The sequence below is a fragment of the Balaenoptera borealis genome (assembly GCF_965194805.1).
Source record: "Balaenoptera borealis genome assembly, chromosome: 15".
Taxonomy (NCBI): domain Eukaryota; kingdom Metazoa; phylum Chordata; class Mammalia; order Artiodactyla; family Balaenopteridae; genus Balaenoptera; species Balaenoptera borealis.
In genome coordinates this window covers 68,749,768-68,763,855 of record NC_138871.1, presented here as the reverse complement: position 1 = coordinate 68,763,855, position 14,088 = coordinate 68,749,768, and the positions used below count along the sequence as shown (strand labels likewise).

Below are 14,088 nucleotides of genomic sequence, written 5' to 3'. Positions count from 1 at the left end.
TAGATGCTTTCTGAGGTCCTTTCCAGCAGGGACCTTCTACAGGTAGCAGCAACGTGTGGTAGATAAGAGCATGGATGCTGGAGCCAGTTGGAGCCAAAGCTGTGAGACTTTGGGTAAATTACTTAGGTCTCTGTGCCTCGACCTCCCCATCCATATAATGGGAGTGATGATAATAATAATGTATACCTCACAGCAGTAAGGATTAAATGAGTTAATATAAGCAATGTGCTTAGAACAGGACCTGGCACATAGAAGGTGCTAGATGGGTGTTTGCAATATGTATTTTTATGAGCTGTTCAGAGGCACACTGATAGTTTTCAAATCCTTTTCAGTAAGCTAGTCCTGCCATTCTGACATATGTCCTTCTGTAGCTTTCTCTGAACATGAGGGTACCCGATGAGTGTCCTTCACATCCTATTGCTCTGGGTTGTCTGCTGAAGAAAGGTCGTTGTGAAAGGGTTAAGGGTTCCCTGGGAGCCAGGGCATGGGTGTCTCTAGGAGCTGATATCCCTCCCCTCAGTGCTGAATATACACACTGCCCTTTCAAGATGAGGGGAAAACCTCTTCCAAGTAATTTCCACTCACTGCTACTTTCTTTTGGGAGTAGCAGCCCAAAGCTATAAAAGCAGGAGTAGCATTTATCAATTGATTGATTAGCCAATCAGTCAACAAGTATTTACATTGTGTTTCTTATGTACTTAGCATGGTGTTAACTGCCCCCTGGAGAAATAAAAGAAATAGAAGACAAGGCTCTGAACCTCAAGTTAGGGTCCTAAAATGACTAGTTGAGAAATAATTATAAAACAGCTACTAAATTTAGATGCAGAGAGCAAAGTCTTCCGAGAAGAATTTCTTTAGCTGCGAATGATGTTCTGGAGGGTTTGGGCTCCAAGCTAGATCATAAATGATCAATCAGTGTTCAAAATGAAAGGCCTGGGACCAAGTGGGCCACTCCTGGCATAGTGTACAGAACACCAGTCTGACTAGAGGACAGGAGGTGTAGAGAACAGAGGGCATAATGTTGAACAGATACAGAGGGGCCAGATTGTAAGAACCTTGGAAATCAGGCAGAGACACTGGGGCTTTCCAGGCAAGATTGAGCAGTGGTGAAAATACCAAGGTCAGAGTCAAGACGGTCCAGCTCTACCATCAACTGGCTGGGTGATCCCCAGCCCATCATTTTCCTGGCCCCAGGAAATGAGTGAGGTGGTCCATTCTAGCCCTCATATTTCTGATGTGGTAGACAATAAGACGTCACTGAAATTCTCATGAAAGTGCCACAAGAAAAGGGAATTTGGTGGAGATTTTCCTGGTAATGTGCGAAGGATGGATAATGATATCAGGGAGACCAGCTGGCTTTTGCCAAAGTCCCAGTATGCATATGTGAAGGCCTGGATAAGGCACATGGCTGAGGAAATGAAGTCAGAAGGATAAACTTGAGAAGCAGTAACAGTAGCATCTAGATAGCAACAGATAGAATGTGAGGCAGCCACAAGCCTAGAGCTCAAGACTTGACCATCTGGATGTAGGGATAAGAGGAAGAGTCAAGGATAATTTTAAGGTTTCCAGTAATATATAAAACTCCAGCCTTTACACATTCCATTAAGGCAGCAGAATGTCATGGACAGAAATACTGGCTTGGTGATCCAATTGACTTGGGATTGAGTTTGGCTCTACTTTTCCCTAACTGAATGACTATGGCAACTTTAGAAACTTCTGTGAACTTCAGTTTCCCCATACGTAAAATGAAGATAATAGTACCTATTTTTTAGTATTATTGTAAAGCTCACAGGAGATAACTAACACATGTAAACGGATCAGCACTTTGCCTGTGCACATGGTAAGTGCTCCATAGATGTGAGCTTTTATTGCTTATTAACTGAGCGGCGATTAACTGTCACATACTGTGATAGGTGTCAGGATTCAGAGAGGAAAGAGGCACGAACTCTGCCCTGATGACACCCACAGATAGATATCATCTCCTATGCGAGGAGAATTGTCCAACTTCCCCTTTCTCCAGTTTAATTAAAATGGCATCTCTTTTCAGGTGGGACAAGGAAGGGTTGTAGAGTTCTATAGGAAGTAGACCAGACATCCTGCAAACCTATTAACAACCTGGCTAGCCTGTCATCAGCATCACCCCCTCAAAGATATTACTTCTCTCCTCTTATCTCCTCCTCTTCATGACCTAACTAAAGCAACGACTCAGAAAACACAGACATTTGTCTATATCAAATAGGCCTTGAGTATGCCTCCAAAACAACTCTTTCCCTTTAAATATATGAGGGTAGCTTTAGGGTGCTTCTTATGTTTGCAACTTGTCCACACCAACTGATATGCACCTGAATTTGTTCCATAACAGGAGGAAGAGTTAGAAGTTCTCAGGACACACTGGGGTCACTTTGTTCTTCTCTGCCTTACACAGATCCACAGTGATCCCTTCACACCCCTTGGTGGCCACAGGATTCTAAGTCTGAGAAGGAGCGTAAAGGACACCTGCTTCCCTATGGAAAACATCTGATTCTTGGACTTGGAGCCTCTGAAGGAAGGTAGCTGGGCCATGAGAACCTCCCTAGGTCTCTTGGCCAGTCCACTTCCCCTAGGGAATCGGACGAAGACTTCTTTTCTCCCTCCTTAAGAGAGTGTCCTGCCAGAAGAAACACTTTCTGGATCATTAGAGAAAGTTAGAGAGGTCATCTCTCTTGGCTTCATAAGGGTAGAGAAGCAGAAAAGAAACATGTCTTTTAAACTGTGCAGCAGGTCGCTGCAAATGCAACATAAGCTACAGAGGAAAACTTTTGTAGCTGAAAGGAAGTTCTAAGGGATGAAAATTGTGCACAACTGGCTGAGATCTTTCAAAGGTACAAAGAATTTTTGCAGGACTATTTGTGCTGCGCCTGATATCTGGAGTTTTGTAGTCACTTATTCCCTTCTCCTGATGTAGTTCAAATGCAATTAGGCCAATTCTGGGAACTAATGCCTTCTCCTTGACACATTCCTGTTCACCGGCTCCATTTCAACACATGGCCTCTTTTGGACGGTACGTAGGTAGACCCTTGACATCTGTGAGGACTGGTGATGTCCAGAGACGTTCACAAATCCCTAAACTCATGAGTGTGGAAACATTTGTACAAGCTCCTGGCTTTCTCCCAAACCACATGTTTCTTGTACAGTGCCTCACATCACACGCTAAGCAACTTTTCAACTTGAACTGAAGTTCAATCTGTCATGTTATGGTGACTTCTCTTTTTCCCACACATAAACCAGTTTTGATTAAAGAAAAAAAGAAACAAATACGCTTTTTCAAAGTCCTTGCAAGGCCAGCAATGAATGAAGAGCTACAGCAACGTAAGCAACTGGGTGGTCAGTGGGTTCCCTACCTAAGGGAGTCCGTTTTGTATACCAGCTCCAGATTCAAAACGGGGCCTCTACCTGCAACAGATGGCTGTGTGTTATGGGCCTTCATGGTTGTTCATGAATAGTCTAAATGGAGAGGTTAGGTCTGGGAGTGCCACAGGCTTCCTTCCTGTCAACACTTCATTCTTGGGCCTCCAGACCACAGGTTCCATGGCACAGGTGAGAGCTCCCTTCCCACTGAACCTCTGGGAAGAGGCAGGCACAGCAGGAGAACAGTGGCAACGAAAGCAACTTTTTTCCTGAAGATTTGTATAATTCAAGCCCATCTTGTATACTCTCTACATGTGGGAAATAATAAAGGATGTTTATAATTATGACCCTAGGTCTTCTGAAGAATCAAGGAAAGATTGACTTCATATATGTATTGATGGTCTATCTTATCCTGCATACCAATCAGACTTGAGGCAACATCTAATGAAAGATACATATAAAATATGATCTTGAAAATAAGAATAGAAGATCAAAAACTCTGTAGAGGGAGGGGGAAATAAGCTCAACAAAAAACTACACAGATATAATTATTGTGATTAAGTATTGCGTTTAGTTCAGAGTTTCCTGGCAACAAAGGCAAAAAGAAAACAAATCAACAAATTATTCTTCAGGAGAGAGATGCCCTCTCTTGGTAATAAATCTTGAAATAAATTCACACAATGTAGGGCTTATGCAAAAGAAACTCAATGACACAGTGGACCATGCCCTAATGATTTTTACAAAATAAGCAGAAAAATTCACATATAACCATTTCCCACATTGTCCCTTAATGACAGCTTAAATCAAATCATTAAAAATACATAGTTGTAAATTTTAGCTCAGGAAAAAAAGTAAAATACTAATCAGTATCAAGTTAGCGGGGTGGAGATATAGGTGAAACAAAAATGGCAGAATGTTGATAATTGTTGAAACTGGGTTGAGGGTACATGGCGGTTCATTGCACTATTCTATGCATTTGTAAACATTTGAAAATTTCCACAAAACAAAACAAACCCATAGCTGAAAGCATTTGACAGCCAGGGGAGTTAAGCTAATGTGTTATCTAACAAAGACTATATTCTATTTGATAAAGTTTTAAGTTAAGCAGATATAATACTATACTCAATCTTTGAAAATTGATCAGCTGAGCTATGGAGCACTTGTCAATACTCAGAATCAGACCCAAAGCACTGTAGACATTTCTATATAAGTGTGCACATTCCCAGCTAATCATGGCGGCAGGTTATTGACCCACTTAAGACAAGCTACCAAGGAGTGGAGGGGAAAGCCAGATTCAGATACCTTCGCTGCAGTTCCTCAGGGCAAAGAAGTCCACTGCAGACAAGCTTTGGTTTCCACTCGAGATGTATTCCAGGGCCACTCGGAACGGGTTCTCTGGGCGCCCAATTCTTCCCTGCAGCACAGTCCAACTGGTTGCATTGTAAAGCAGAGGGGAAAAGCATAGAAAAACAGTGATGAGAAGCAGACCTAACCTGCAGAGAGGTCCTACCCCTGCACTGGCCCACATTCTTCATGCTGCACCAAGAGGTGGAACCCTTTTTCCTCTTTCTGATTGTGCTGAGGCTAATCCTGTGTGCTTATGTAAACACTGCCTTAGGACAAATTCTTAGAACCTGGGTCAAAGCGTATGTACATTTAAAACTCTGAGGATGACCCTGACGGCAACACACACACATTTGTTTCTTTCTTGTCCAGCTAACTCAGAGACCCAACTCTTAAACCCACTGTAGCCACTGGTGTTCCTTTTGTCATACTTTTCAGGCAACTGCAGACCTTTGGACTATTTCAGTAGCTAGTCTTACAGGAAAAGGATATATATGCCTGAGAAAATCTGCCAGCAGAGTGAAGGAATCGTCTTCAAAGCATTTATTAGTGTATTCATAATTATCTTTGGAAAGAATGCTTGGTTTTTGTAATTTTATCGGATCCCAAAGTCTCAGAACACTCAGGTTTGGTATATAGCTACTTAAGGGAAGCTAGCAAGTGCTATTTATTTACTGAAGGAAAATTAAAGTGCACTGAAGCATGTATTTTGGGGTAAAAGTTACCTAAGATTGACGTGGACTCTGCAAAAAGGTTCAAACAGAAGAAGACGGAAGCAGGTCAAACACTGAGCACTGCATCTATCTATAATCAAGGACACTGACACCACTGGAGAACGGAGAATAAGCTAAATGAACATTTTTACACCTCACTCAGGCTATTAACCTCTTGGAGTAGCCTCCTGTCACTGATTGGAACATCAAATTTACTTTCCAAAATTGATTCAGGTTTTTTTTATATATATAGTTATTTTGACAATTTTGTGTGGAGAATGGAAATTACCTGGACTATTTTGTATTTTCTTTCCTTTTAAAGAAAAACAATTTTATTGAGGTGTAATTAATGTACAATAAACAAATCACATGTACAAAAGTGTACAATTTGATGAATTTTGACATTTGGATACACCCATGAACTCATCACAATGTTTCATAGTGTCTTACCACTAGGTTGGGCTTAGGTACGGCAGTACGAGTACTAAGGAACTTAGGGAAAGACTAGCTTTCTGTTTGAAAAAATTTTAAAGCACCCTCCCAAACCCCAAGTATAAAAAATATTAAAAATCCAGAAAAGTTGGTCAAGGAAAGTAAAAGTCACCCAGAAGCTCATCCAGAGACTACCATGGTGAACACCTCTGTGAACAGCCTTTTAGCTACAGTTTTACACAGATAAGGTCATACACACATAGCTTGCTGCGACTGCACTTTGCCACTCAATGGTATGTCACAAGACAATAAATATAAATTACATGGTCAGGTCAATGACTGCATTTTTAATGATTTGTGCTTTGTTCCTGATTTTTCCTCTCATGCTGAGGCCCACCCTGTGTGCTTATGTAAATACTAACTTAGGACAAATTCTTAGAACCTGGGTCAAAGTGTACGTACATTTAAAACTCTGAGGATATTGTCAGTCCTCCAACAGTGAATCAGAAGGCCCATTTCTCCATTTGCTTATTTGCTTGTTAACACTGGATCCCATCAAATCTTTTTTTTTGGTCACACTGCACAGCTTGCGGGATCTTAGTTCCCCCACCAGGGATTGAACTGGGCCCTCGGCAGTGAAAGCGCAGAGTCCTAGCCGCTGGACAGCAAGGGAATTCCCAAGATCCCATTAAATCTTTTCCATCTGCTAACTTTTGGTAATGAAGGCATCGCCTAAGGCAATCTATGGTCTTTCAGGTGGGTGTTCCTGGATGGGAGTTTTTTGTCTCCGGTCCCTGCCATGTTGTTGGGCATGCAGTGCGCTTTGCTGAAGGCAGAAGGCATTTCTGTTCCCTTTCTGTGCTCTTCGGTAGTTAATTCAGATCACTGGAGCCAGTGCCTCAGCCATTTAATAAAAGTGTATTAAATGTATAGCTGATTCACTTTGTTATACAGCAGAAACTAACGCACTATTGTAAAGCAATTATACTCCAATAAAGATGTTAAAAAAAAAAGTGTAATAGGTTTCCCCACAATAGATGTTGTAGAAGGGATTATTGCAGTTGTAGTTTGTTCTCTGTTACTGTACCCAACAGGATTTCTATCCAAAATAAAACCAGTGCAATTGAATAAGGAAAAGGAAGCCTTCCGTTTAAATGTGTGACTGTCAAAGAAAAAAAATTTGTAAAGAAAATGTAAATGAGGGGTCCTTAAGGAAAAAGACAAAGAGAGCAGAATTTTTCTTGTTCTTTTGAAAAATAAAGAACTCTTATTTTCGAGGAAATATGGTGATAAAAGGCATGACTATTCATACTCTTCCAAAATCATAGCTCTCTGCTCTGAGGAATGATGGATTTTAATTCCAGGTACACAGTGGCCCTTGACAACGATTTCCATTTCTGTATTGGCACTAGCCCTCTGGAAAAATGTGTCAAGAGTTTTAGGGATTCGCTTCTGAGTTACTGATGCAATAACTTTTGTCTGAAATTCTCTGGCCTCCCATAGTTTCCTGCTGCAACTTTAATAACTTTCAGAGTAGTTGCCAAACATGATTTTATAACCAGGGAAGTTGGGACTGAAAAAGGGCAAGCTTAGACCTAGGCTCAGATTTGTGTAAGAGACAGCAAAAACCCTGTGAAAAAAACCCAAGCTCTCTTTTCTCTCTGCCTCCATTTTCTTTGTTGACATCCCAGTGGTCATGAAACTTGCTCATTAGGGTCCTGCTTTCCTCTTTGGCTGGTGGCAACTGTACTTCTGCTTGCAAAGGGGAAGGTTATGTTCTAACCTAGAGCCTCCTAGAGACAAACGTGCAGCTGTATCCACGTGCTGGGGATTTGTGGCCATCTCAGCGCTGGTGCTTCAGTCAATCAGTATGACAGTGAGGCGAGGCCATCTGGACTTTGGGAAGCCAAAAGCACAGTATGGATGGCCTGTCACCATCCATTATCTCCCAGCTCTCTGGAGCTTTCCACTTCCAGTTCTGGCTCTGCCCACCATTGGCCTGATGACTTTGAACAAGGTAGTTTACTCTGAATGCCTGAAATTTGGGGTGTTTTCTGATCAAATTGTATTCTCAAGCAGAGAAAGTGTCTCCAACTTTGTGTGAGTTTGCTGAGAAAAAAACTGACTACACATTTTTGCTGAGTGGTTACACCATAATGAATAAATCAGAGTCCACTGAAAAAGGCAGGAGGATTGGTCTGTGAATATCAAGGTCCACTTCTGACCTGGAGGCTGGAAGTAATATATTCAAAGGCCACCAAGTTGGGAGCTGAGTCCCAGATTCTGGTCCTGGATTTGCATGGGGTAAGGTAAGTACGGGACCTCCTTGGGTTATAGTTTCTTCATTAGCAAAATGCAGCCGTTGAATTAAAAGTTCTCCAAGGTCTCATACTGATCTAATGCCTATACTTTTCTAGAAAATTGCCTGAGTTCTAGTGACAAAACACTTTACCAAAACCCTGAAAGCTTCAGTGGACCGATAATATTCTATACAAGGTGGAAGAAGAATGATTAGTCAAAGAACCACAGACTTATTTCTCCAAAGAGACTCAGCTCCACCCTCCTCAGAGAAATGGTGAGAGCTGCTCAAGGTCACACATTGGTTACCTACAGACCAAAGATTAAAATCAAATATATTATTTCTCCACAACTGCAAGAACAGGAGACAATGTGACCCATGGATCAGTCTGTATATTCAGTCACATTTCATATCACTAGAATCACAGAGATAAAGAAGGATATGTTGACTTAGCATTGCTAGAGGAAATCACCAGTCTGGGTTTTGAGGATAGACAGGTCAGTCAGACAGTGAAATACATTGTCAGAAAATGCACACACAAAACGAAACAAAAAATCATAAGATCTGACATGAAAACAAAAAGAATTTCTAAGGTCCCCACTGCTCCATACCAGGTTAGTCTCTACATGTTTAAAGGAAACTGTCTGGCACTTCTGATGTGAGGCAATCTGCTGATGAGATTGAAGCGTTGGCAGCGTGTCTCAAAAGGATGAAGGCACCAAGTTATTGTAAGTCCAGAATGAAGGGTCACTTTTTGACAGCACTTGAGGGCCATGGATGTCAGCTGACAAAACAGAGGAATGTGTATTACTTCCCTGCTGTGTGATATTCCAATAGGCATGATGTTGATGTAGGGCTGGCTTACAAAAGTGAGCCCTCAAACATACATGCCAGTCAATGAAATGCCTTTCTGAGATGGTTTTAGCTGCTAAAGTATCAGGACGCCTACATTCAGTTCTCAGCTCCACCGTCTACTAAGTGAACTTAGGCAAATGATGTAATTTCTCTGATCTCCTGTTTCCTTATTTTTAAGGTGGAAGTCGTAATACCTAGCTTGCTGGATTTCTGTGTGGATTTGTGAGAAGGATATACACAAAGGAATACCTTTATTGGGGCCTCAATAAGCAGGAGCTCTTCTTACAGAAGACCAGAGCTTTTTTCTTGGAATGGCACTGGTCAATGAAATTATCTGCATCTCAATTCATTTACAAGATTCAAGTGGGAGAGGAATGTAAGTAAAAGAAGGTAAGAAAGGCATTAGCGATTTATGAATAGCAGCCACCTTTTGTTTAAATCAGGAAAAATTTTTAGTTAAAAGAAATTATGTTGAAACACTCCTACAACAAAATATATTAGCATTGGACTATGATAGCAGATCAACGTTCTGCCCAGAACTCTCTAAAGGCCCCCATCTCACTTTGGAGTAAAATCCTCTTATTTATCTTTGCACCTTTCTATAGCATGTGAAAAGATGCCTTGTGTCTAGATCTTGGTTAGAATTTGTTGAATTGAATTCCACTTCTCAGGTATTTATTGGTGCATCATTGCACACTAGATAACGTATCAAATGCTTTGGGGATCCTTAGAGTTTAGGATTTAGTTGTGTACTCAAGGAGCTTACAGACAAGTGAGAAAGAGTAAAAGTATGTACCGAATTTTAGAGTGAATGGCAGTATAGAGGAGCTGAGTGAGTGGCATAAGCACTACATACTATTGAATCATAGAGGGCAAAATGATGTCTCACATCCAGTGATCAGGAGAGGTGTAACTTGAGGATGGGTTATGAAGAAGGGGCAGGAATTGGGAAAAGGGCAATGCAGAAAGAGAGGCTGGCATAAGCACATGAGCAGAGCCCATACAGACTGTGTATTCAGAAAACAGGGTGGTCCTGTCTGGTGGGAGTCAATGTTTTTCACTTTCATAGGAAGGAGGTCCTCTGTCTCTTGCCACGCTCCCCGACTCCCCCCACCCCAAACCTCCACCTGCTTGAAGCCAGGGTGATGGATCATTCATCATTGTGTCTCCAGTGCCTGATACGTTGTAGACACTCGACAAATATTTGTTGAACAAGAGAACAAACGCATGAACAGATTTCTGTTAAATCAGACAAGATTCTGACATTCTGGGCCAAAATTTTATTGCAGTGGAGTTGAGTTAATCTGAAAGTTCAAGTCAATTCATTATTGTTAGCTGTCATCCATTCAAGTGATAATGATGCCTTCCCTGTTAGGAGGAACCTAGGGACCGGGGAATTTGCAGGGGTTGAAGGAAGTTTTGGGATTGATTCATTGTATAGCTCTTGACTCCCCATTTGCCCACAGGCCCCATCTTTAAAGGCGCAGGGCCATGGGAAGCCATCAAACTAGCTCTTGTCCAAGGACCTAGAACCCAAACAAGGAATCAGAGAGTTATAGTAATTGAGACATGGAGGGGACCTGAGTGCTCAACTAGGAGAGGTCCCACCTCATGCATGATCATTCTCTACAACACAGGTCAGCCTTGAACCCAGCAATATGAATATTTTTTTAAATACATCTTTATTGGAGTATAACTGCTTCACAATACCGTGTTAGTTTCTGTTGCACAACAAAGCGAATCAGTCATATGCATACACATGTCCTCATGTCCCCTCCCCCTTGAGGCTCCCTCCCATCCTCCCTAACCCCCCCCTCTAGGTCATCGCAAAGCACCTAGCCAATCTCCCTGTGCTATGCTGCTGCTTCCCACCAGCCAACTATTTTACATTCGGTAGTGTATATATGTCGATGCTACTCTCACTTCACCTCAGCTTCGCCCTCCCACCCCATGTCATCAAGTCCATTCTCTATGTCTACCCCTTTATTCCTGCCCTGCAACTAGGTTCATCAGTACCATTTTTTTTTTTAAGATTCCATATATATGCGTTAACATACGGTATTTGTTTTCCTCTTTCTGACTTACTTCCCTCTGTATGACAGACTCTAGGTCCATCCACCTCACTACAAATAACTCAATTTCATTTCTTTTTATGGCCGAGTAATATTCCATTGTATCTATGTGCCACATCTTCTTTATGCATTCATCTGTCGATGGACATTTAGGCTGGTTCCGTGTCCTGGCTATTGTAGATAGTGCTGCAATGAACGTCGTGGTACATGTCTCTTGTTGAATTATGGTTTTCTCAGGGTATATGCCCAGTAGTGGGATTGCTGGGTCATATGGTAATTCTATTTTTAGTTTTTTAACGAACCTCCATACTGTTTTCCATAGTGGTGGTATCAATTTACATTCCCACCAACAGTGTAGGGGGGGTTCCCTTTCACCACACCCTTTCCAGCATTTATTGTTTCCACCTTTTTTGATAATGGCCATTCTGACTGGCGTGAGGTGATACCTCACTGTAGTTTTGATTTGCATTTCTCCAATAATTAGTGATGTTGAGCATCTTTTCATGTGCCTCTTGGCCATCTGTATGTCTTCCTTGGTGAAATGTCTATTTAGGTCTTCCGCCCATTTTTTAACTGGATTGTTTGTTTTTTTGATATTGAGCTCCATGAGCTGTTTGTATATTTTGGAGATAATCCTTTGTCTGTTGTTTCATTTGCAAATATTTTCTCCCATTCTGAGGGTTGTCTTTTTGTCTTCTTTATGGTTTCCTTTGCTGTGCAAAGGCTTTTAAGTTTAATTAAGTCCCATTTGTTTATTTTTGTTTTTATTTCCCTTACTCTAGGAGGTGGGTCAAAAAAGATCTTGCTGTGGTTTATGTGAAAGAGTGTTCTTCCTATATTTTCCTCTAAAAGTTTTATAGTGTCTGGTCTTACATTTAATCTTTAATCCATTTGGAGTTTATTTTTGTGTATGGTGTTAGGTAGTGTTCTAATTTCATTCTTTTACATGTAGCGGTCCAGTTTTCCCAGCACCACTTATTGAAGAGGCTGTCTTTCCTCCATTGTATGTTCTTGCCTCCTTTGTTATAAATTAGGTGCCCATATGTGCATGGGTTTATCTCTGGGTATTCTATCCTGTACCATTGATCTATATTTCTGTTTTTGTGCCAGTACCATACTGTCTTGATTACTGTAGTTTTGTGGAATAATTTGAAGTCGGGGAGCCTGATTCCTCCAACTCCGTTTTACTTTCTCAAGATTGTTTTGGCTATTCAGGGTCTTTTGTGTTTCCATAGGAATTGTAAGATTTTGTGTTCTAATTCTCTGAAGAATGCCATTGGTAGTTTGATAGGGATTGCCCTGAATCTGTAGATTGCTTTGGGTAGTATAGTCATTTTCACAATTTTGATTCTTCCAATCCAAGGACATGGTATATTTCTCCATCTGTTTATGTCATCTTTGATTTCTTTCATCAGTGTTTTATAGTTTTCTGAGTACAAGTCTTTCACCTCCTTAGGAAGGTTTATTCCTAGATATTTTATCCTTTTTGTTGCAATGGTAAATGGGATTGTTTCCTTAATTTCTCTTTCTGATCTTTTGTTGTTAGTTTATAGGAATGCAAGAGATTTCTGTGTATTAATTTTGTATCCTGCAACTTTACCAAATTCATTGATGAGCTCTAGTAGTTTTCTGGTGGCATCTTTAGGATTTTCTATGTATAGTATCATGTCATCAGCAAACAGTGACAGTTTTACGTCTTCTTTTCCAATTTGTAGTCCTTTTATTTCTTTTTCTTCTCTGATTGCTGTGGCTAGGACTTCCAAAACTATGGTGCATAATAGTGGAGAGAGTGGACATCCTTGTCTTGTTCTTGACCTTAGTGGAAATGCTTTCAGTTTTTCACCATTGAGAATGATGCTTACTGTGGGTCTGTCATATATGGCCTTTATTACGTTGAGGTAGGTTCCCTCTATGCCCACTTTCTGGAGAGTTTTTATCATAAATAGGTGTTGAATTTTGTCAAAAGCTTTTTCTGCATCTATTGAGATGATCATATGGTTTTACTCCTTAATTTGTTAATGTGGCGTATCACATTGACTGATTTGCGTATATTGAAGAATCCTTGCATCCCTGGGACAAATCCCACTTGATCATGGTGTACGATCCTTTTAATGTGCTCTTGGATTCTGTTTGCTAGTATTTTGTTGAGGATTTTTGTATCTATCTTCGTCAGTGATATTGGTCTATAATTTTCTTTTTTTGTGATATCTTTTTCTGGTTTTGGTATCAGGGTGATGGTGGCTTTGTAGAATGAACTTGGGAGTGTTTCTCCCTCTGCAATTTTTTGGAAGCAGTTGAGAAGGATTGGTGTTAGCTCTTCTCTAAATGTTTGATAGAATTCGTCTGTGAAGCCATCTGTTCCTGGACTTTTGTTTGTTGGAAGATTTTTAATTACGGTTTCAGTTTCATTACTTGTGATAGGTTTGTTCATATTTTCTAATTCTTCCTGGTTCAGTCTTGGAAAATTGTACCTTTCCAAGAATTTGTCCATTTCTTTATGGTTGTCCATTTTATTGGCATAAGTTGTTTGTAGTAGTCTCTTATAATCCTTTGTATTTCTGCAGTGTCAGTTGTGATTTCTCCTTTTTCATTTCTAATTTTATAGTGTCTTTGTCTGGTTTTGGTATCAGGGTGATGGTGGCCTCATAGAATGAGTTTGGGAGTGTTCCTTCCTCTGCAATTTTTTGGAAGAGTTTGAGAAGGATGGGTGTTAGCTCTTCTCTAAATGTTTGATAGAATTCACCTGTGAAGCCATCTGGTCCTGGACTTTTGTTTGTTGGAAGATTTTTAATCACAGTGTCAATTTCATTACTTGTGATTGGTCTGTTCATATTTTCTATTTCTTCCTGGTTCAGTCTTGGAAGGTTATACCTTTCTAAGAATTTGTCCATTTCTTCCAGGTTGTCCATTTTATTGGCATAAAGTTGCTTGTAGTAGTCTCTTAGGATGCTTTGTATTTCTGCGGTGTCTGTTGTAACTTCTCCTT

At 40.7% G+C, this 14,088-nt stretch overlaps 1 pseudogene across 1 annotated transcript in view; it reads right to left on the bottom strand.

Moving 5' to 3' along the window:
• Positions 1–14,088, bottom strand: part of LOC309612085 (homeobox protein Mohawk pseudogene) — a 210,909-nt pseudogene that overhangs the window by 83,627 nt on the left and 113,194 nt on the right. Inside the window, exon 2 of the transcript XR_014249774.1 lies at positions 4,690–4,817. The product of XR_014249774.1 is annotated as a homeobox protein Mohawk pseudogene (transcript). The remainder of the gene's footprint in view (positions 1–4,689; positions 4,818–14,088) is intronic.